This window comes from Eumetopias jubatus, unplaced genomic scaffold, assembly GCF_037043125.1.
Source record: "Eumetopias jubatus isolate StellerSeaLion01/CBP00866 unplaced genomic scaffold, mEumJub1_p1.0 scaffold_8, whole genome shotgun sequence".
Taxonomy (NCBI): Eukaryota; Metazoa; Chordata; class Mammalia; order Carnivora; family Otariidae; genus Eumetopias; species Eumetopias jubatus.
In genome coordinates, this window is record NW_028274814.1 from 111,502,039 (window position 1) to 111,527,648 (window position 25,610).

Here is a 25,610-nt window from a genome sequence, read left to right on the forward strand (position 1 = left end):
TACCCCTTCTGGCTAGACTGCTATTTCCTCTTAATCCTTCACTGGGCAAACTTTCTTGCTAATTTTTCAAGTCACAGCTCAGGATTACTTCTCTGAAGAAGATATCCGTGGCAACAAAAACCTGGCTGATTTCTTTTCTAACACTCTGCCCATAGCTTTTTCTCAAATTCTATAACTCTGTTCACAATCGTATGGTCAGCTTCCAATATGGACATGCCATGGAATAAACATTTGTTGAATGAATGGACTAATGAGTAACCCATGTATCAAATTGTTCCGAATTAGGTTAGAATTACATGTTGGGCATGCAAAATGTTGCAGCAAGGGATGAAAGAGTGAAAATATCCTGAAGAAAGAACAAGCATAGCTGATTTATGAGGCATAATAGTTTGAGGAGATCAAATGTAACCATAGGAGAAAATAGTATCTATAGAAAGCAGGAACAGCACAAGTGAGACAAACTAAACATCTAATTGCTGAGAGCGTGGGGAGTAAAACAAGGATGAGAGTAACACAAAACTAAACTGGAGAAATATCGTGGAGCAAACAGTTAATCCCATAATTTCCCTTTCTGAAACACCTAGGTGTTTTGGAACTAATGTTGATCATAGAGTTCATTTGTGTTCTTAAGCCATGGTGCAGCCACAAGCAGAGTGAATATTGTTGTCTTTTTTAAAAGCAGTATGTAAATGACCCTATCAATATGCTAAACATTAGTTCACCAACTGCTTATTTTTGCAGTCTATTAGAGAAGAAAATTACCCCATTCACAGAATGTTTCATTTCCTTGTCCACAAAGCCGATAGCTAAAGCATAGGTCTTGCTGACATGGCAATTTATTTCAGAACAGTAAGAGGAAAACTACATAGTACATTGTCTAAGTTATTGAGTGTCTAAAGTTTGCCATTCAAAGCAAATGACCAAGATCTTGGAATCACCTTACAAGCAAAATAACATAGCAACATGCTTGCCCATTTTTATGATAGCGTGCTGCCCCATCACTGGAAGAAACCATGATTTATTTAACAGCATACTTTATGACATATCCAATTGTTTATGTATAGTTTAGACACTCTCATTAATTATATGTGGACTTTGTTGCTTTGCTAAATTATATTTACCACAATTAATGATTTTTCATTGTGTCTATAGTTTCTTTATGCTTTCCATTTTTCTCCCTGGAGATAGTGCTTTTTTGCATTAGTGATCTTATGCCACAAAAGAGATTCTTCCAGGAGCCAATTTTCTGCTGTTTTGGTAAAGGCAGCCCATGATCTTGAGGCAGTTTCATAGACAACATTAATTTCATGGATTGTTTATTCACAGTGATTATTTCCTAAAAGGGGTCTAAGATATGAAATCCTGTGTAAAGTAGATAACCAAAGTCACTTGGTTGCTATTTACTATAAATGTCTATGTATGTTAGGGGTTGGAACTAATATGGAAATTTCTTTCACATACCAGATTCTTTATGCATGTTACTTATCATCCACAACTACAACCCTGCTAGTTAAATTGTATACATTTTGCTTTTATAGATGTTTATGCTGAAGCACAATGAGGTTAAGATAGCTTGCCCAGTACACACAGGTATGTAATCCAGTAAGCATTTAAGCCCAGGTTAATTTTATTCCAGAATATATGGTGTTTCCAATATGCCACCATGGCAAGTATTAAGCACTCATGTCCTGCTAGATGCATGATTTTTTAAAATAACTCTGTAAAATAGGTACTACTACTCAAAGCAAAAATGAAAGGAAACACTAAGAAAAGGGATGTTTAATGCAAGAATAGAAGTTCCAAAGTGAGTCAAACAATGCTGATTCAGTGAAGAGGCTTTCATTCATTCATTGGATAACTGCCGTTCATTCATTGATAATTATATGATGCAGTCATACTCTGTGGCAGCACTGAGCGGGGTGCCAGGGGGTCCATAATGAACAGAAGCCAGAATAGTTCTTGTATTCAAATTGCTTAGATCTTATTGAGAAGAGATATCAATAAAATTATTTTAAAATTATATTATTGCATATATTAACTATGATGCATGTTTTAACTGAAAAATATAGGGGTCTGTAAAATTATAATAAGGGAATATGGACTTATATTTGCTACAGGAGGACAAATTTAAAATAATGAAAACCCAAAAGGATCTTACCTATTATATATATTTGAATATTCAGATTTGTAATGATGAGGTAATGATGATATAAACTCATGTAACTGAGCTTATGTTTTTTAATAATCAGAGTTACACATAAATATTTTCTAATTTCATTGTGGCTTTATTAGAATGGTGGGATTATGGGAATTTTTTTCTCTTTTTTGTTTTCCGTTAGGAGAAATTTTTGGTGGCATGTTTTTTAGAAAAAAGTGGAAGCAAAATGATTTCACATATTACAAAATTTCCTAAGAATTCTGACTGCATCCTGGAAAATGCTGTGGCATGCGCACGTGTGTGTGTGTGTGTGTGTGTGTGTGTGTGTGTGTGTGACTGTGTGTGCTGTGTAGTATGATTTTTTTTCCCTTCCTTGTTTTTGACTAAATGAACTTTGTATTCCTGATACGCCTCATCTTCAGTTTTGGAGGTAAGGGTCTACAGCTGCATCTCAGCTGTAAGGATCTCCTTTCCCAGTTTCTGGCTCATAGATTTGATTAAAAGGAAAATTGAAAATGTATTCAACCTTGAATTAATGCCTACAAGATTAGCGCAAGTCTATGGAACTCAAACTTCTAAGGTACCAGCTCATTTCTGCTTTTGCTAAGCTTGAGTGCAAAATGGAAATGAAAATTATTTTGTTGATCCTATATTTGCAATCCTACCAATCCTGGATCAGAAGCAATTTTGCATTAGGAGACATTTTCAGTGTCATAACTTACATGTATCTAATTACAAAATAGATATATATAATTTATATACACTACACATAGAGCCATATATATGTGTGTATATATATATATATAGTAAGTGAAATATATTTTTTATCTTTTTTCCTGAAGTTTATCAATCTTACTTAAAATATATTTATTACCTTTCATATTAGAAAATACTTGTAACGTTTACTGTAGAAATTTTAACAAGGCAGGTAAGAAAAAGAAGAAACTAGTAATCATTCATAATCCCATCACACAAAGATAGACTATGTTTCTATTTTTGTACATGACATTCTGGTACTTATATATACATATTTTACTATATATACATATTTATGCGCAATAAATATATACACATATTTATCTTATAACTACAAGATAGTATTTTATGATCTTATTTTCTTATAATTATAACTTCCAATTCTTTTAACAGCTGTATAACATTCTGTTACATCATCTTTATTGATCAATTAATCTCTTAGTGCAGGGCTTTCAAGTGGTTTTCACTTTTTCACTATTGTATACAATGCCATAATAAACATCCTTAGAGAAATTTTGAAGATGGAGTTTAGATGTAGATGCGTATATAGGTTAAGGAATACCTGGCTAGAAAATAAACAATGTTCCCCACCTCTACTTCCCTCCGTCCTTCCGTGTATATGTACCCAATCCATCCTCAAAAAGACTTCTCAGGCAGTTTAAAAAATAAACTGAATTATTTTAATATTCAGGGAAATCATATAGGTATTGGCTATCTGATTTGGGGATATATTTTTCTGTTTTCTTTACACCACTGCAGGGCATAATTTAAGTTCAAAAATACAAATAAAGCTGATTTATTCTTGAACATTCTATGACTACTCTAAAATTATGAATACACTAGACCATCACCAAATGAAGACAAGTGATAGAGACTCAGAATGTTAACATGAAATGGAGTTGTAATATAAAAGCTTAAAGAATACTGGCTCCATCTCTCCTCCACGGACTCTACATTCTCTTCTGTCTCTGTCATATTTAGTTGACCAGCGTTCCTAACTGAAAAGTGATGATTACTTTTCTGTTATTGTTTTTTGTCTGACCATGAATATAAATCCACAATAAATCGCTAAATCTGAAAACATAACATTGAGGAAGAAAACCAAAGTAAGTTGTTTTATGTTGTGACATTAAAGAATTGGAAGTTGGTTAGCAGGAACTCTGTCCCAATTTGTTTACACATCTCTGATGGGGTTAATATATAGGGGCTAGTGCAAATGAGTGTTAAATAGCCACGTAATCACAGCCCGAGGCGAGAGAAACAGGGAGCTGACGTCCTGACATTTATTTTCAAAATAGCTGAACGTTTTCCAGGCACATTTTGTCAGTTCTACTGACAAAAGTTCTTCTGTTAACCATCTAGAATGAAATTCTTCTCCACATGACATAATTGAGGATCCACCTTAGAACACTGAGAAATAAAGACCTTTTCAAATTCAGATGGACTTTTTGTCTCTCAGTTTTTATTTTATGAAGACACTGAGCTTGAAATGTAGTTCTGAATATTTGTGAGCGTAAGAGAGTTGGAGAGCTAAAAGGCCCTTTAGTGATAGCTGCTGCATAGATTGTTTTTATTTTTAAGTCAAAATAAGTACATGAAGAATTGGTTATTGTATTGATTTTTTTCCGTGAGCCTTTCAGTATTTTATATTTTATACAGATAAAGTATCAGCTGACAGTGAGGGTTATCTAAAAAATAGTGCAGCTGTTTTTAAGCCTAAATAAACTTTCAGCTTAGCACAGCTATTAAGAGTTTAGATAGTGAACTAGGATAAAAGTTTTTCTGGCAGAGAAAACTTGGGATACATGTGAGGACATCATAACAGAAGGGTCAGATAAAATATGCCTGAGAAGAGCATGAGTGCACTAGGCTGAGGGCCACGGAAAGTCAAGGAAGGGCTTGGCATTAAGAAAGTCACAGGACCACATTGTGAAGAGGATGGAATGAAGAGAGAGAAATTAAGAAGCAGTTGGAGACCCTTGATTATTTTTCTCACCTGGAGGGAGTAGGTGAGAAAAATAATAATCAAGTGCTTTACAGTAGTTTGGGAAAGTCATAGACAAGACTGAGGACCATTTAGTCTAATTCTTTAAAATAAAAATAATGAGGAAGAGTCAGGATTTTGAGGAACTTAAATATCTAAATAAAGTGGATACCTGACCCAAATAATTTGAGTGCATTGTGCAAAATGCAGACCCAAACCACACTGCCATCTTTTTTCTTTCAAGTATATGGCAAAAGTCCTTTTTTATACTTTCCATTCTTTCAATTTACCCATAACTTGAAATTTAAGCAGGATTTAGGTGATATAATCTGTCAACTTGGGACAGATGGGGAAATTAATTATATGCATATCCTAGGACCTTTCCTAACATATTATTTGACCATTTACTTTCAACATAATTTTAAGATATTTAATTTATATTACTTAGTGAGTTAGATGTCTTTACCAGAAGAAAAAAAAGACAAAATTAAAATAAAAATATAACTTAATGACACCTAGTTTTCTAACTTGATGTGGTAAATTATTATTTTAATATATTTTACATTGAAAGTTTCCTCTAATTGCTTCTAAATGCTTGTGTCCCTTTGAATTGCTTTCAAAGCAGAGTCTTCTCCTAAGAAAGAACAGATATGGATCTAGAAATGTCTTTGGAGATGTCTGTCTTTTGGCCTCCTCTTCCTCATATCTAGCATAGAGCAATGTCTCTGGGAAAACATCATGCTTGACAACTTCCATGGTGATATCATCCCTCCTGTAGAACTTTATGAGAAAAAATGTCCTTGAAGACAACAAAAAAACAGACTAAGCTGCTTAAATAATGAAGCAAGGTCATCCTCTGCTTCCTTAGAAATGTTTTTATTACTCTGAAAAGAACTTTGGCATTGAATCAAAAAATGAATGGCAGCCCCTCCCAGCCTAGGAGTTGTGTTTAGAGTATTAAAAGGATTTGTTTGGTGTTAGTGAAATTAAAATGGGAAATATGTGGTGCCATTTCAATTTAAAATCCATATACGTTTCAATATGTAAGTCATATATTAGTATTTATTTGCATGTTTTTTAAGATTTTTTTCTATTACATATTACTAGAGTAATAAGACATTAAAAAGTCATCTAGCCCCAATAACCATAAAGAATCAGATGGAGACTTTAGTATAAAAAGATTTAATTATGCATTCTCAAAAGATTTATTTTAATATTCTCCCCCTAGGTATAGTTAAAAAAGAGAAATTTTATTTGAAATTATATTAAAATGGAATACTGTATAAAGTCAAAATAATAATATAGAATTCACTGTTTATTTCTAACTCTTGCTTTTGACATATACTTTCAGTTAATTTTTATCAGACAAATGCATGAAAAATTTTTTAAAAATACATTATTTTATATCTCCTATGTTTATGCAAAAAAGAGTGGATTCATTGAAAAATATTCCAGATAATCAGAAAGCAAAATCCATGTTTTTTGGGGGGGAAAAAAACCCAGCTACTTGTAGAGCTGTTTATTTTCTCTCTTGCTCAATGTTTCTTCCTTTTATTTTCAAATAATTGTTGCTGTGTTCTTAAAAATTCTCATATCTTACTTTTACTTTAAGAATTAGCTTTGGATACATTCCAAAACAATTCTACACTCAATAATCATTAACAAATGTCACCCCAGACTGACCCTTCTAGTCAGACAGCCACCAAGAGATAAATGTTTTATAAGGCTTCACCTTTAAAGGGCTTACTCTCCCCTCCGGGCAACTATAACTCTGGAGCCCTTCATTTCTTACAAATCTACCATTCTTTGCATTCCAAAATCAAATGATTTATGTTGATTTAAAGGTATTCCAAATTTCGTTATCACCATAGCCCCGATATTGTAATTCTCTGTTGCTCACCACCAATTTCCTAACCCTAAATTAAAAAAACAAATTTGAAATGTACAGCAAGCTGGAAAAGGACATGTTCTAGGACTTAATCTTTTTTTTTAATTTTTATTTTAATTCCAGTTAATATACAGTGTTATATTAGTTTCAAGGAATTAATCTTATTCACACAAATTGCCCAAGCATGTTTTGTGAACCTCAACTACATATGAACTGGTCTCTTCCACTCAGTTGAGCTCCTAGAGGGCACAGGTCATATGGTTTAAAAAATTTTTTTCAGTATGTCCACCGTATTGCTTTACACAAATTAGATGCTCAACACACTTGGCTCTCATTGTCACTGCTGATGACAGTTTTCCTCTTGGCCTTCATTATTTATTAGATGATTGCACGGTTGTCTAACTGGTTTCCTGGCTTCTAAGCTTTTTCTTTTCTAACTCATCTTACACAGCATTACCAATTGAAGAACTACATTAACTATGTTATTCTGTTGCTTAAAAGCCCCTCCATTTTTGGTAGGAATTCACCTGACTTTTCACTTCTTTCTTAGACTTTAGTGTATTCCTTGAAGTGTTTACTATGAGCATGTAGTTTTACTTAAATATAATTAAGAATAAAAGCTATTTTTTAGTTTGAAAAGATAAAAATATTCAAAGGAATAGACATTTGCTCTAATAAAATAATTCTGAATATAATAGCATTTCTGGTTCCAAAATGAATACCAATCTCTGCACTTGAATCTGTTGCTGCAAATGACCAAACTCTTTATCAGTCACTGTGGGGAGGGAGAGAAATATATATAAATATACTTAAGGATTCACATGTAAAACCAAAAGATTTTTTTTAACGTACCTTATGCTTCCCACTGTCTTCTATTTTATATTTGAATATTTATTTTATTTTTATTGTTGACAGATAAGTTTTTATATACATATGCCTATATACCTATGACCAGAGATGGAGGTCTAGAATGATATGTACCAAAATGCTAGTTGTTTCTGTACACTAGAATAATTTACTGTATTTACAATTGTACATTTTTTCTGAAGTGAGTTTATAGCTTTCATCAGAATTTCAAAGACAGGGGTGATCACCCAAATATTAAAGTCTACTTTTTGAGGTATACTTTAATCTCTAGACAATTGGTCTCCTGTCTTTGTTTAGAAAAAAATCAGTTTCCTAACCTCCCTGTTCTTGCTGATGCCTAATCATCTTCCCTTCAATGTTCTATTCCTTCTTTCAAAGGAAATTATGATTATCTGATCCTTCTTTCAAGCCCCAGACCACATATCCACTCCTTCCCCTTTACAAATCACGCCCAAATCTCTTTTCTCTCAATTCTGACAGCACTAGTGATCTCATTAGGTGTTGATTACCTAATGACATTTCAGTTCTATTTTTTATTGAGACTATGTGGCATCTTCCCATCTGGATGGTAAGCTAACCAATGGCAGGAGTTATGCCTTTCTTTTTTTTTTTAATTGAAGTGTGGTTGACAACAATGTTATGGGAATTATGTCTCAATCAAATCTTTAGCTGTGTTCCTTTCAGCCTAATAAATCATGTTTGAGATATGAACTGTTCTACCTGATAGAGGAAAGAAAGCAAGCAGTGTATGGAATGGTCTAAATGAGATAGGAACATTTTATTCTTTCAAATTATTGAAAAGAGTAAATGATAAACTCATATTCCATTTTTAATTTACCCAAAACCCATAAAGTTATTGGGGAAGGGTATGTTTCTGAAGGGTATGTAAAAAAGGACTTTTTACAAATATGCATGTTTAAGTGTACAATGAGGTTTTAAGATGAATCACTTTAAAGACATTAAAAAAATGTTAAATGATTCAAGATAGTGGGAAAGTGTAATGATCGGGAATTTTGTAATGATCAGGAATTCAAATTCATCCTCTTTAAGTCCAAAGGGAAAGTAAGTGTTCTTCCTTGCTCTCTCTTGTTCTCACTCATTGCTGCCACAATATTGTTTAAGTATGAAACTTTAGGTGAGAGAGCGAGTATTTATGATTACTGAACAGCACATTTTATGTAAACAAAACTAATTAGCCCTTGAGTCAATGAGTCCTCTAATTTTAAAACATGTCCTAACCTCAGGTTTCCACTTGACCACTGGGCCCTGATCAAATCCAGTAGCTAGGAACATGGGTTCAGTTTCAGGTAATTCTGGGTTTGAATTTTGAATCAACTACTTAATAGCTTTCAACTTGAACAAGTTAATTAATCTCTCAGAACTCATTTTCCTCATTTATAAAATGGGCCTAAAAATATTGCCTCACACAGTAATTATAAAGATTAGAAAATATAAAGTATGTAATCACAATGCCAGGAACATAGTAAGAATGCAATAAATGCTATCCATTCTTTTTAATATTACTAACCTTGTTTAAATCTAATCAACAGAGATGCCCTACTGCTACAGGGCTGAGTGGGATCTTTGGATATAGAGCATTCTGCCCTTCATTTGACCTCTGTGTGCCTCTCCAAACTCTTGCATATTTCAGTGCTTGGCTGTCTGCATCTTTACCCCAGTACTCATTGTTTCTCAAGCTCACCAAGCTCTTTCAAGTCTTTTATACCATTACTCCTTCAGTCTTCTCTTCCTGGAACACTTTCCCATTTAACGGTCTTTCCTCATCCTTTAAGTCCCAATAGAATGGGTTCCTTCTCTCAAGTATTCCTACCTTGACTGTGAACCTCTGAAGAGACAGTAGCTTAATCATCTTTGTGTTCTTTGTGCCTCGCACAGTGGTTGACACAAGTAAATTTTAAATAAATGTTGATTAAATTCAACCAAAAACAATGTCATTTTGCAAGGCACCGTAGAGTTCAGAATCCTTCCTCAATTCCCTGGGATCCCCTATAACACAAACCAAACTAAAACTAAAATTTAATTAAAAGTGGGGGCTTTTGAGTCAAATAGATATAGGTGTATATTATTGGCTACCTATATAATCTCAGGTTATTCAAACTTTGGCCTCCAAACTAAGGTTATTTAAAGCTATCTTACAAAGATGGCAGAAGGGAGTAGAGGAGAGAATGTAAAGTATTTAACAAGAGCTTAGGATATTCTAAGTATTTAACAGAATGGTTGTGCTATTGCTATTGGCAGTTGCTGCCATTGTTGTGGCTAGATTCTTTTTATCATTATGATCATCGATATCTTTATCACCAAACCTTTTCATCATCAGGAGTCAGGAAATCTATTGTGAAAGGATGAGAAATGGAAAATATTAGCATAAGCTATGGACTAGCCATCCCCTCTATAAAGGATTTAGGATCCAAAGAAAAATGCTAAACGGAGGTCTCTCCTCTTAAGGGAGGAGATATGCCTTGGCCCTCCAGAGGTAAGAGCAATTGCTAAGCAGAGGTTGGACAATGAAAGGCACAACAGAAGATTAGTTAATAGTCTCTTTTGATGTGAGTGATTGTTACTTGTAACAATAAATGAAAATGAGATACAGTTAGAAAGATTAGATAAGAATAACACTTGGAAGGTCCTGTATAGCAGGTTAAAACAATTAGAATCCATTGACACAATGGATCAATCATCTAGAGAGATTGACTTTATATTCTTTTTCAGTTGCTACATAACAATTTGGCCCTAAGGGAGTAGCTTAAAACAGCACCCTTGTTTTATTTCACAGTTTTATAAGAAAGACATACAGTACAGAGTGACTGGGTTCTCTGCTCAGGGTTGCACAAGGCTGAAGTCAAGATGTTGGCCAGGCTATGCACTTATCTAGAGGCTCTGGTGAAGAATATGCTTCCAAGTTCATTAGGATGTTGGCAGAATTCAGTTTCTTGCCGCTGTGGTCCTGAGATCCCATTTCCTTGCTGGCTGTCGTGTGGAGTTTACTCACTGTTCCTAGAAGTCACCCACATTCCTTTTCACATGGTCCCTTCCAGCATGAAGGGCAGCAAGAGAACACTGAGGGCTTTTCATGCTTTCAAATCTCTCTTTTTATTCTGCCATCAGTCTGAGAAAAAGCTCTGCTTTAAAGGATCATGTAATTAAATTAGGTCCACTAGGAAAATCTACCTAAATTAAGGTCAGCTGGTCAGTTACCTTGATTATATCTGCAAAATCCCTTTTGCCATGTAAGGAAACCATCAAAGAAGTAACACTAGGAGGCTAAGGTCATGGGATCATCTAGAATTCTGTTTACCACAAAGATCCTGTCAGCGTCATACAGGATAGTAAAGGAAGGTTCCCAGATGCATAAAGACCGCTCAGGAACTATTTTGGAATTTGAGCTGAGGTGTTAAAGGTCTAGTTAGTTAATAACAGCAGCTTGCTACGCACTAGGCACTATTTATGGTTTCAACTCATAGAATTTTCACATAATCCTTGATATAAGAGCTATTGCTATTCTTATTTGACAGTTGAAGAAATTGAAGCTTACTGGGGTTAGGAAGTGTGCTTAACTTCACAGAGTTAGCATTTTGTAGATCTGGGATGTAGATCCAGACAAAACAACTCCAGAGCCCAGGTTCTCAACCATTATCCCACCTACTCTCTCTTAGTTGAAAGGCTGGGGACTATAAGGCCAAGGTACGACAATATGACAATTGGCCCCTTGGTTCTGTTTGAATCATCTTCATGCTACAAATTTCCATTTTTATTCACTTTGTATATTGGACACAGACTATATGTTAAGTTTTTTGCTGGGTAGTTTTGATGAAATGTATCCTAATTCATTCAATTTTCACAATGCTAAAAATTTTCCCAATATTAGAGATAAGAAAACTCAGTTACATATCTTGGCTCAGGACTCAGAGCTACTGCATAGCAGATGCAGACTTAGCATTTCAGTTTGCTTAACTTTGGAGGCTTTTTATTACATCATATGATTAACCTTAGGCTCAGTGAGTTCAAAGCTCTGATGAGTGGAAACATGTAGTAGCTACAAGTATGGAAGCTGATGATGCCATACTGCCTGTATGTGAGGCCCAGTTCTGCTACTTACTTGTCTCTCTGGCCTCAGTTTCCAATTTATTAAAGGAGGATATTGCCTGTTTTAAGAAGACTTTAGCAAAAATTAATCAGTCATTATAGGAAAACTCTTAGAACAGTGCCTGGTTTGTAGTAAATACTCAAAAACTGTGAACTGTAAGAGATGTCTGGGAGAAATGCATGATATAGACATATGAATTATTTTTACCTGTTTTTTGTGTTATTTGCATCATCAAAAGTTGATGATACCAAGGAATAGGGATTGGTTAAATAATATAGAATAACAGTGCTGCTCAGTAAAGCTAGCTAATTAGGCTATTGGTGAAGAGACACTTATTCTGAGTTGAATTTTGAAAACCTGGAAGGCATGTAGGAGTAGCAGGAAGTGAGGGGAAAGCTTGGTATGTAGGTCATTTGTGAAAAGGATGATAGAAGGTGCCTTATGCTTGGGACAAATTAAGTAGCCTTCCCTGTTTGGAATGGGGAAGATAGTGAATAGTATGTCATTATTCAGGTCAGAGTGTGAAGGTTAAAGCAATGAAAATACTGAAAGTTAACTCATGGCTTTGTATTTATTCATCCATTTGATGAACATTCATAGAAAATCTCCAAAGTTCAAGGTGTTATCAAAAATACCAAAATGAACCATAAATCTTGCCCTCAAAGAACTGATGAACTAAAAGTAAATAAGATAAGCAAACACATAAAACTGAAAGTAAAAATTTGCATGAGTTATAAGTGAGGCATAGATGGAATTGCAATAATGTTCTGAGGAAGGAGAGATTGCTTCAAGCTGAGAGGAATTGGGGAAGTTTCGTGGGGGAAATGACAAATTGCAGGGAGGGGAATTGATGAGAAGATGTTTAAAATAGGAATTGAAAGATGGAGAGGGTTTATGTCTTGGCCCTTAAGATATGAGAGCAAACATAAATCTTCATTAGAGTAATAACAGTGACAGTAGAGGTAAAAAGGCATATGGGAGAGAAATGTTTGGGGACAGAATTGATAGAAATTGACAGCTAAATGGATTTTGGCATAAGGAGAAAGAGGAAGTAAAAATTCACTAGGGTTTTAGTTTCAGTGACTAGAGAGCTGGTAGAATTAGGAGAAACACTGAATTGCAGAAGGAGTACATTGGTAGGGAAAGTGGTGGACTTTTATTTTAGACAAACTCCATTTTACCTATTAGACAGGCAAAATCATCTAGAATGTAATATGGCCTGGCTATATTGATGCTGTTGGTGGAACGCTAGCTACCACCTGCAGCAAGTCACGAGGAGAGGAGATGCCTGGACAAGAGAGATATCCCCATAAAATGTATACCACCATGAGTGAATATTTTCTTTCTTTCTTTCTTTTTTATTTTTTATTTATTTATTTATTTTTAAGATTTTATTTATTTATTCATGAGAGAGAGAGAGAGGCAGAGGGAGAAGCAGGCTCCCAAGGAGCAGGGAGCCCGATGCGGGACTCGATCCCAGGACTCTGGGATCATGACCTGAGCCAAAGGCAGATGCCCAACCATCTGAGCCACCCAGGCACCCTTTCTTTTTTTTTTTAAAGTAGGCTCCATACCCAGCGTGGAGCTCAACACGGGACTTGAACTCACAACCCTGAGATCAAGATCTGAGCTGAGATCAAGAGTCAAATGCTTAACTGACTGAGCCATCCAGGTGCCCGCCAAGCATGAATCTTAATGCAAATATGGACTTTGAGTGATTATAATGTGTCAGTATGGGTTCATCAGTTATAACAAAGGTACCAACAACTCTGGTGGGGATGTCGATAATGAGAGAGGTTCTGCATGTGTAAGGGCAGGGAGTATATGGGCTATCTCTGTATTTTTCTTTTCATTTTGCTATGAAATTAAAACTACTTAAAAAATAAGATCTTTTTTTTAAAAGAAAAAAATATTAATTAAAGAGAATTCTGTTATCTTTTATAACAATTCCAAACCAGTGTTTTTCATCAGTGTTCTAGGAGCTCTTCAGTTATTTGGCAGTGCCTCAGAGGCATGCTGACCATAGAGTTTATGAGTGTGAAAGGGGGAGCTATTAATAATTATGCTGGGAAAACCAGTGTAAACCAGGACTGCTCTGAAGCAACTGGGCATCTTCTTCATTCTCTTCGGAGGCCACGGGAGGAGAGTGGAGGTGGTGAAAGCTGGGGTAGCCCCACCCACAGGGCTTCTGTCTTTGTCAGAGAGGCTGTGCTTGCATCTGCTTTGTGTGGGTTACTGTTCTGCAGAAAACATAATTTGAAAAGGGGTTCCAGTTGCCGTAGAAAATATTGACAGCCATTGGCTTAGGCACAAGTTTAAGGGTCAAGAACAAAAAGGTTTGAGTGGAGAATGTATTTTTTAGAAAAAAAAAAAAGGACTGCTTTTTTGGTTCCCCTCTATCTCACAGGATAAGGGGTGATAAAATATTATGGAAGCACGTGTGCTTTTTAAATTACAACTATATTTTTAAACAAACCATTTGTTGGTGATGCAATTGCAAAAGGTGTCTAAAATTGTCATGTCTATATTTGATTCATAGAATTACATGTTTTAAAGGAATGAATAGATTCTTCCAGACTATGTTTAGATTCACTTGTAAGTTGTGACTTTGCAAGGCAGGTTTCATCTTGGATCACCTTTTTTTTTTAATACTGTGAAAATGAACAATTTTAACAATAGCAGCAAAGGTGCTGTGAGAATCAGTTGCTCAAGAGCCTTTTCCATTTATAGTTCACTAGTGTTGAAAGGAAGAAAAATTATCCATATAACTTGTGAATGCCAATAAAAAATCTTAAAAATAACCATAATAGTGAATAAGAACTAAAATTTCAGTAAAAAATAAGCATTAGAAAACTATGTTATGATCTTTAAAAAAATCATTGAATTCTGACTTAATTCTCAGACCTCAAGTATTTTCCTTGTATTAAATTTCATTGAAAAATTGAAATTCACACTGGAAATTTTTAATTTAAATCAAATGTTTTAGCTATTAGATTAATTATATTTGATTGGTAGCATGGCAATTGAAGTGCTACAGATGGTTTTATTAAATACTTTATAGTTCAATTTGTAATTCTGATTTCAGGGGAAACTCAAAATTTAAAGTTTTGGAATAATATTGTGCATTTTTCCTCCTTCTCCCATTCATCTTCCTTCTATTTCATCTTCTCCTTTTTTGAGCGTTTAGTGAGCTTAATATGTGTTTAAGAATGGACCTGATGAATTTTTCTTCCTCAAGTCTAACTTCATATGAGGCAAAAAGATAAATACCATTTTCTCAAATTGAGATTCATTAATAACAGGACTTACCATCTAGATCCATTTGGTGAAATGTCTTATTTTTCTTGAAACTCTAATCCATGAATCAATATTCTCTCGCAAGTGTCTGACTCTTCAGGCAAGAGGTACCATTCATGACATTATATTCATTCACAATATAAGAATTTATTATGTTGAGACCCTGGAGATTTTAATGTTTAGACCCAGTTCCCAACCAGGATACACACAATCCTGTAAGGAGATAGAGAAACAGAGAAGCAAATAGATAATTGCATATGATGGTAGGTGTCATGGTGGGAATGGGCACAAGTTCCAGTGGAATAACAAACAGGGAACTCATAACTAGGCATTAGGAAATAAAGGAAGCTTGAGAGAGGATGAATGAGATGCATTCTGAATACTAGTAAAAGTTTTTCATAAAAATCTGAGTAGGGATTCACATATTCTAGCAAGTTCAGCCTCATGTTCATTCATTCTCACCTCATGGTAGAGTCCCTTGGACAGCTATCTTCATGCTGGAATCTGCCACACTGAGACACCTATGTTCTGATTCAGAGAAAAGGGAAGGGTGAGTAGATCACACTTCAGAGAAGTATAGGATTGAGTGAAATACCCAATACCCAAGCAGGGTCATGACTTTAGAAGTCAGAGATCAATACAAGGAGATATAACTCTCTGTCTACACAGTTACATGTACAAAAATTATCACAGGTAAAATCTTTTATTTAAACCAACTGAATTCAAACTCCAAACCCCAATACATTAGAATGGTGAAAATTAGATCTTACTCATTTTTGAGGCTCTTCATTCTTTGCTGGCCAAAATTCTTAGCTCTTATATGACCAAAGGCTATGGAGAAACTTCAGCTAATTGGATAATAGGCCCATGCCACTTTCCATGAGGATATACATTTCCTAGGTTCATGGTCCCCGCAGGTTGGGCAACTCTGCTTCTCAGACACAAATATCTTCATCTTTGGAGAGACCAAGGGCCCTGGTGTCTGAGATCATGTCTCTCTAAATGCCGCACATTTCTTTTAAAATCTTTGCCCCATTTGGGATGCTACAGGTCCGCAGAGCAGGACCTATTTCTTTCTTTCTTTTTTTAAATTTAAATTCAATTAATTAACATATAGTATATTATTAATTTCAGAGGTAGAGTTCAGTGATTCTTCAGTCTTATATAATACCCAGTGCTGATTACATCATATACCCTCCTTAATGTCTATCACCCAGTTACCCCATTCCCCCTCCCCTCCAGCAACACTCAGCTTGTTTCCTATGATTAAGCATCTCTTATGGTTTGTCTCCCTCTCTGTTTTTACCTTATCTTATTTTTCCCTCCTTTTCCCTATGATTCTCTGTTTTGTTTCTTAAATTCCACATATGAATGAGATCATATGATAATTGTCTCTCTCTGACTGATTAATTTTGCTTAGCATGATACTGTCTAATTCCATGTCATTGCAAATGGCAAGATCTCATTTTTTGATGGCTGAGTAGTATTCCACTGTATATATATATATATATATATATACATATATATATATATATATACCACTTCTTCTTTATCCCTTCATTTGTGGATGGACATATGGGCTCTTTCCATAGTTTGGTTATGGTGGACATTGCTGCTACAAACATTGGGGTACATGTTCCCCTTCAAATCACTATTTTTGCATCCTTTGGGTAAATAACCAGTAGTGCAATTGCTGGGTCATAAGGTAGATCTATTTTCAACTTTTTGAGGAACCTCCATACTGTTTTCCAGAGTGGCTGTACCAGCTTGCATTCCCACCAAGAGTGGCAGGACCTATTTCTTGCTGGCCTCTCACCGCTCCAATCAATCCTGGAGTCTTTATAGCTTCCCCAATGTTATCTTCATGTTCTTCTCCTTTTCTGGCATAACCCTTCTAGAGATTTTGTTTTAAATAAAAGCAGAAGGAGCTCTTAACATTTGGCTGCTTCCGCTTTGGCTCTGCTCAAATCCTTGAGGCCACAATTACAAAGCTGGCTGCCTGCTAGAAATGGGAAGGGAAGGAGTATGTAGGCAGAACATGCACAATTTAAACTTTCAATAAAGTATCCTGCCGTTAAGGTCATGTTCATGGGAAGGAATAGGGGAAGGAGGTCAGTCCCAGTTAGATAAGTTGGAAAAGTGCCACGGTACCTTGGATATTTGTGGTCATCTACACAATGCTTAACATTATCTTGCTTGCAGCCTTTAGCAGGCCTGGTGCAGGTTATCAATGCTACCTCCTGAAACCAGTCTGTTTTGGGGTTTTGTATTTTATGTACTTCAAATCCCCAATGCCTTTCTTTTTCAAATTGGTAGCCACAGGGCTTTTGGTTTTCCACTTTGGAATCTTCTTCAAAGTTATTACATGTGTTCTCCAGATGCCCTACATTTTCAGAGCAGAGCTGGATTTTCCATATACTCCTGGATCAGAAGTGTATACCCCATGTCCCTGCTGCCAAGGAGAGCTGACTTTTTCCAATAGAATTGTTGTCATTATTGACTGTCATTATTATTAATAGAATTTTCCACTCTATAGCAATTAAGGTTTTAAAGATTTTTCACTCATTATCCCATTTGATTCTCATGAGAATCCTGAAAACTAGGACAAGTGCTATCATCTATGCCTCTAACTATTTTCTTGATTACAGCCCTTAAAAGCAGTAGGTTGACTCAAGATTTGTTGATAGAAATTTAAGTTGCTAAAAACATTCCATATAACAAGAATGAGCTGTATCCAAGTCACTCATGTCTTATTTCAGCTGAGGACAAATCATTGCACTGTATCTGAGGCATTCACATACTAATCTATGCAAAACATTACAGGAATTGTCATGGAGTGGGGGAGGTTGAAGGACATTAGTTATACATTTTACTTTGAATCAGATTATATCCCTTTGATGCCAGTTAAAATCTTCATGGTGAAGCTGTTCTTGTGTAACATAATGATTACTGTGAACTTTTTTCTTTCTTTCTTTTCTTCTTTCTTACACTCTTCCCCTCTCTTCTTTCATCCTTTCTTCTCTTGTTTATTTGTTAATTCATTTGTTCATTTGTTCCTTCATTCTTTCCTTCTTCCCTCCTCCTTACTTCCCTTCCATCAACCACATGTGACAAACATCATTTTCTATTCCCAAGGCTCTAAAAAATACCTAAGCAATAATAGTTTCTCAAGAACTCAAGGAATGGCATTAATTAACCCAATCAATCAAATAACAAATATGTAGTCATATAATATATGTAGTGAAATACACACATAGTTGTATATATTTATGATTTACTAAGGCAAAAATGTTTTTTATTTATTGATCACCTATTACATGTCAGACACCGTGCTGAATTTTACATATGTTTTTTCATTTAAACTTGAAACAGATATTACTACTGTAGCTCAAAGTAGTTGACTATATTTACTAAGACCTCATAATTGAAAACTGACAGGAAGAATTCAAAATCCATTCTTGAGGGAGTCCACAGTCAATACTTTGTCATTCCAGGAGTGTACTGAAAATGGTAAAGTTCAATTTTGGGTTAGACTCATACAACATATAACCGCAGAAGTGGCTTCAGCGGCCTCCTTACTGCAAAATGCTGCTCCTCCAAAAATTTCTGCCTAGACAAATCTAGTAAAAGGTTGGATTATTTTCTTGAGAAATTCATTCTTATTTTGAGCCACATTTTTTCTCTTTCTCTTTTTTTCTCTTTGATCTTGGTTATCTCCCATGTATAGGGTGACCATATGTCCTACTTTGCTCAGGGCAGTCTTGGAATATATATAAATCTGTTGTCCCAAAATAAGTATTAATACTATCTCCCCTTAACTCTCAGAAATGCCCCATTTTGGATGATTAAATATATGTCCACCCATCTATAAGGCCACAAATATTTAAGTTTTCCAAATATTTAAGGAGAATCATTGTGTCTCACTACTTATCTCCTCTAGGTTAATATTCCTGGTTGACCTTTATCACAAATGACACAGTTGCAAGTTTCCTTCAATCCCCTTTGACCACAGTTTCCTAGACTTTTTCTAATTTAGATGTTCTTAACTTAGGCTTATACTCTTTGCACATCCATGCATGGGTTTGATATTCTAAGAAATATTGCCTATAGGAGCATTATATTAGATTCCTAGCGCTGCTGTAACAAATTACTACAAACTAGTTAGCTAAAAGCAACAGAAATTTATTTTCTCACAGGCCAGAAATCTGAAATCAAAGTGTCAGCAGAGTTGGTTCCTTCTAGAGGCTCTGAGGTTCTCCTGCCTCTCTCCTAGCCTGTGGTGGCTTCTCGCAATCTTAGACATTTCTTGCTTTGTGACAGCATACATACTTCCAATATCTGCCTTTGTCGTAGCATGACGTTCTTCCCTGTGTCTCTGTGTCTTCTCCTTTTCTGTCCCTAAATCCAGGATGAACTCTTCTTGATATCCTTTACTTATTATATCTGCAAAGACTCAATTTCCAAATAAGGTCATATTTACAGGTGCTAAATGTTAAGACTTGGACTTTTTTTGAGGGGACACAATTTAATCCACTCTAAGCATATATGCATTGTTCTGAAAAGTGGACCAATAGATTTGCTCATACCACAGAGGAATCTGTGATTTCCCCAAAAGTTGAATAACCTGCTCCAGTTTTTAATTGATCCTGAATACAATATTCCCAGCACCCTTAATCACAGTTTTTATTCAAGTCATAAGTCCTGGCACATGGTAGGCATTTAATAAATATTTATTTAACAAAAGATTGAAGGTTTGATCATTTTAGAGGACAGTTCCCTCTTTGAAATTGGCTTTTCTTATGGCAGCCAGTGGATTTATTCATTTGTAAAGGGCAAATGCTTGCTCATGGATTGGAAGAACAAATTTTGTAAAAATGTCTATGCTACCCAAAGCAATCTACACATTCAGTGCAATCCCTATCCCAAAATACCATCAACATATTTCACAGAGCTAGAACAAACAATCCTAAAATTTGTATGGAACCAGGAAAGACTGTGAATAGCCAAAGTAATGTTGAAAAAGAAAACCAATGCTGGAGGTATCACAATTCTAGACTTCAAGCTGTATTACAAATAGCTGTAATCATTAAGATAATATGGTACTGGCACAAAAACAGACACATAGACCAATGGAACAGAATAGAGAACCCAGAAATGGACCCTCAACTCTATGGTCAACTAATCTTCGACAAAGCAGGAAAGAATGTCCAATGGAAAAAAAGCAGTCTTTTCAACAAATGGTGTTGAGAAAATTGGACAGCCACATGCAGAAGAATGAAACTAGACCATTTCCTTATACCATACACAAAAATAGACTCAAAATGGATGAAAGACCTAAATGTGAAACAGGAATCCATCAAAACCCTAGAGGAGAACACAGGCAGCAACCTCTGTGACCTCAGCTGCAACAACTTCTTGCTAGACATGTCTCCAAAGACAAGGGAAACAAAGGCAAAAAGGAACTATTGGGACTTCATCAGGATAAAAAGCTTTTGCATAGCAAATGAAACAGTTAACAAAACTAAAAGGCAACCTACAGAATGGGAGAAGATATTTGCAAATGACATATCAGATAAAGAGTTAGTATCCAAAACCTATAAAGAACTTATCAAACTCAACACCCAAGCAACAAAAATTCCAGTAAGAAATGGGCAGAAGACATGAACAGACATTTCTCTAAAGAAGACATACAAATGGCCAACAGACACATGAAAAGATGCTCAACATCACTCAGCATCGGGGAAATACAAATCAAAACCACAATGAGACACCACCTCATGCCTGTCAGGATGGCTAAAATTAACAACCCAGGAAACAACAGATGTTGGTGAGGATGTGGAGAAAGGGGAACCCTCTTACATTGTTGGTGGGAATGCAAATTGGTACAGCCACTCTGGAAAATAGTATGAAGGTTCCTCAAAAGGTAAAAATAGAACTACCCTACAACCCAGCAATTGTACTACTAGGTATTTACCCAAAGGATTCAAAAATAGTGATTTGAAGGGGCACATGCACCCCAATGTTTGTAGCAACGATGTCCACAATAACCAAACTATAGAAAGAGCCCAGATGTCCATCTACAGATGAATGGATAAAGAAGAAGTGGTATATATATATATATATATATATATATATATATATATATATATGTACAATGGAATACTACTCAACCATCAAAAAAATGAGATCTTGCCATTTGCAATGACATGGATGGAACTAGATGGTATCATGCTAAGCAAAATTAATCAGTCAGAGAAAGACAGATACCCTATGATCTCACTCATATGTGGAATTTAAGAAACAAAACAGATGAATCTAGGGGAAGGGAAGGAAAAATAAAATAAAGTAAAAACAGAGAGGGAGACAAACCATAAGAGACTTTTAATCATAGAAAATAAACTGAGGGTTGCTGGAGGGGAGGGAGGTGGGGGGGATGAGGTAATTGGGTGATGGACATTAAGGAGAGCACTTGAAGTAATGAACACTCTGTGCTGTATGCAACTGATGAATCACTAAATTCTACCTCTGAAACTAATAATATACTATATGTTACCTAAATTGAGTTTAAATAAAAAATTAAAATAAAGGGCAAATGTTAATGATAATGAAAATTGAATTGATTTATGATTATAGCCACTTGGAGTCACCCACATTTCAGAGAGAATAATAGAAGAACTCTCTTGTAAAAGGAGTTTTTCCTTATTATTTGGTTCAGGTAGAATTGATGAAGGCTAGATTCTTCTTCTCAAAACAGATAAGGTCTGTTGAAAATGTCAGAGTTCCATGAGAATCAGGCATCTATCTCCTTTTTTTCCCATCAGTCTATGGTGCATCTTAGTATAGGCTAGAGATGCTCTGGGAGCCTGCATTATGTCCCTATGATAAAGAGAACTTAATGTTGCTTTCTCCACTCCATGGCAAAAACCTTATTAAGACATCACTTCTTTTGATGGGACTTATACAATTGACCTCTTCACTAATTGTTCACATCATCTTCCCCGACTCCCCAATTTTCCCTCTTCAAAATCTCATCCTGCAAGCAAATTCGATACCCAAATTTCCTGTTCCCAAAATCAAGCACTAGCCTTTCCCAGTATATTTGTGATGTATTTCACAGTTGGAACATTAGCCCTGTAATGATGGCTCAAGTCCAGCAACCTGCAGACTTTTTCCCATGATTAGTTGTATTTAGGTCTCAACAATCTAGGATGGAACCAGTTTTGATAGTCATTCAACTGACAGTTAGGCTCCATTTAATTCTATGCCACATGAGACAGAGACATCTTTGCTTGTGTTAGATTCCCCGATGGTGTGCTTCCAAAGTCCAAGATTTTTCTCTAGCAATGTGGCTGAATAGGGACCTGATTTTCGTAATTTTAATTTTGTTGGTTTTTTTCTTATAAGTTTTAACAGTTTAAGCCTTCAGGAAAATTGGATTCTAGAAAAATAATTTCAACTTCCCCCACCTTCCACAGCTGAAAATCAAAAAAGGTAGAAATAAGAGCTTATCAGCTATTATAATTTCAGTTACTATCAAGAGATTCTTATTGAGCATCTACTCTTGTGTAAATGGAATTTCTTTTCATCTTGATGGAACTCCCAAATAAGATGAATGTAAATTTTTTTTAAAGATTTTATTTATTTAACAGAGAGAGAGACAGTGAGACGGAATACAAGCAGGGAGAATGGGAGAGGGAGAAGCAGGCCTCCCGCGGAACAGGGAGCCAGATGCGGGGCTCGATCCCAGGACCCTAGGATTATGACTTGAGCCGAAAGCAAACACTTAACCGTCTAAGCCACCCAGGCGCCCCTGAATGTAAAATTTTTTAATGTTTATATCCTCCTGCCAAGGTACCAGTTGTTTGTTTAGATACATGGCTACAATTCAACAATCTTGTGAATTCCATTTAGTCCAAGTATCCGGCAGATGAAGTAAATATTGCTGTGGACTTGAATGCCATGATATATGGTAGTTTCCAGAGCCTTACCTGGACTCATTTTCAAGCATAGGAGGATTGTTTCCTCATGGGTCATCCTTTTAAGTGGAATGTTCCTGTTCAAATTAATATTTTTCTCATAGGGTAACTTTACTAACATTGCTATTTTAAGACCCCTCTTCCCTTCCGCAATACTTAGTGTCCCTCCAATGTTTGCACAATCCTGGACTTGATTATTTTTCTTTGTCCAATCCTCTTAAATTGAAATGTTAAATAGGACTGAGTTGTTACAAAAGGTTCTACAAACTTAAAAATACTCTTTTATGGTCTGAAGAGTTCCTGAGACTCCATTCTTATGCCTTTTGAGAGATATTTCTCTTCTTAGCCCCTATCAACAAATTGGCATTCTGGAATTCTTATTTCTCCTTTGTTAGACTTCCTTTAAGCCCCAAGTTGATAAGGATTACCAGGATGTTAAAATATAATAATCCTGACTATTGGAGCACTTGGGTGGTTCAGTTGGTTAAGCACCCAACTCTTCTTGGTTTTGGCTCAAGTCATGATCTTTCAGCAGTGGGATCAAGCCCCATGTCGGGCTCTGTGCTCAATGCAGAGTCTGCTTCAGATTGTCTCTCCCTCTCTTTTTCCCTCTCACTCACTCTCTCTCTCAAATAAATAAATAAATAAATAAAATCTTTAAAAAAAATCCTGTTTATTTTAGCAGGTTGTCACAGAAAATGGCACCAAAAAGAAACTATTTAAGAGTCTAATAAAATTTAAATATTATTTTAAACTTCTTATCAAATCTCAAAACCCCAAATATAATAGTTTTTTCAGTTATTCCAGAACGTGGATGTTGGAAAAATAAGGACTGCCAATTTAGGGAAATGATTACGTACTGGTTGGGTTTGTTGAGTGAGGTTAGAGAAATTTCTAATAAATATCTTGAAGGGGTTTATTGCTCCCACCTGTGTAGTTCTATGAAACCAGTTTGAAACACTGTAAACACTAGGTCCCAGAAGGGCTGTCATCAGAAAAAGTCAAAGTTTGATATGACTTGTGAGTTAATCTTTCTCTTCCACATTCTTCCTTCTTTCTTGCCTTTATTTTTTCCATTTTTTCCTTAATTTTTTAAAGTCTTTATTTATTTATCTGAGAGAGTGAGAGAGCACAAGTGGGGGAGGGGGGAAAGGGAGAGGGGGAAGCAGACTCCCCGCTTAGCAGGGAGTCTGAGATGGGGCTCAACATCAGGACCCTGAGCCAAAAGCAGCCATTTAATGGACTGAGCCACCCAGGTACCCCTTTAATGTTTTTTTTTTATTACAAACAAGTAAAAGTAGTAACTTATCACTGAATGTATTTGTAAGTATTAAAAGGAAAGTAATGTAGTTAATATTTTAAATGTAATTCATTGGGCGCTTGGGTGGCTCAGTTGGTTAAGCGACTGCCTTCAGCTCAGGTCATGATCTGGAGTCCCGGGATCAAGTCTGGCATTGGCTCCCTGCTCAATGGGGAGTCTACTTCACCCTCTGACCGTCTCGCCTCTCACTTTCTCTCTGTAAAATAAATAAAATCTTTTAAAAAAAATAAATGTAATTCATTTTATGAATAGTTGCACAGTATTCCATATGATATATATGCCATAATATTTTTCAAGCATCCTTGCATTGGTGAACATTCATGTTTTGCAATTGAAAAGAGAGAAAAGAAGAAAGAAAGAAAAATTGTGCTTAAATATTTATACATATATTCTTATATGATCATTCTTTTAGGTGAAGTTCTTTTGGATAATTTCTTGATCTAATTGTAAGCTTATTTTAAATGTTTTTAGTTATTGCCTATATATTTCTATAAGGATTATACCAATTTCTTATAACGCTTTTACATAAGTAATAGTTCTGACATAATACCATCTATATGGTTTAAAGAGGCATTAAGAATAGATCAAGAAAAGCCAGTTTCTCTCCTATTAGAGTTTTTGAAAGAGAGACTAGAAGAAGATATAGTAGAACAAATAGTAAAAGATATAATAATGATTTCAAAGGAAAAAAAGTGATTGCTTAAAAGTGAAAACTAAAATTACATCAGACTTTTTGGCTGTAATGTAGGTTGCTAGCAAACAGTGTCTCCAAGGTGCTAAAGGAAAATTATTTAGGTGCTATACATAACTAAACTTTCATTCTAATGTAAGAGTAAAAGTAAATTTCTCTTGCCCATTTCCTTGGGTAGGTCAGGGCCTACCCTACTGCATGTGAGTAGAGAAAACACAAAAGGTAGAGGTAGGGATGCTTAACAGTAAGTGCTTGAGTGTTTCCTGCCCCCACTTCCCTTCTCATACTCCAAGAGCTAGATAATTACACTTGAGAAAGAGGGGTGGGGAAAAAAGCATTCTGGGCAGAAATGCTAGATGGCTCCCTGAAGTGAAAGGCAACTCAGTGGAGGGATGACAAAGTGGAAAGTTGAGTCCATATTTTAATGTCAGAGGCTGTCTCACCTGAGGCCTGTTCTTCCTTAATCTAATAGGAAGTAAGATCTAGGTTTTTACTCTTTCATGAGAAATACTTTACCTACTCTATTAGTTATTTGTCACTACATGACAAATTACTCTAAAACTTAGG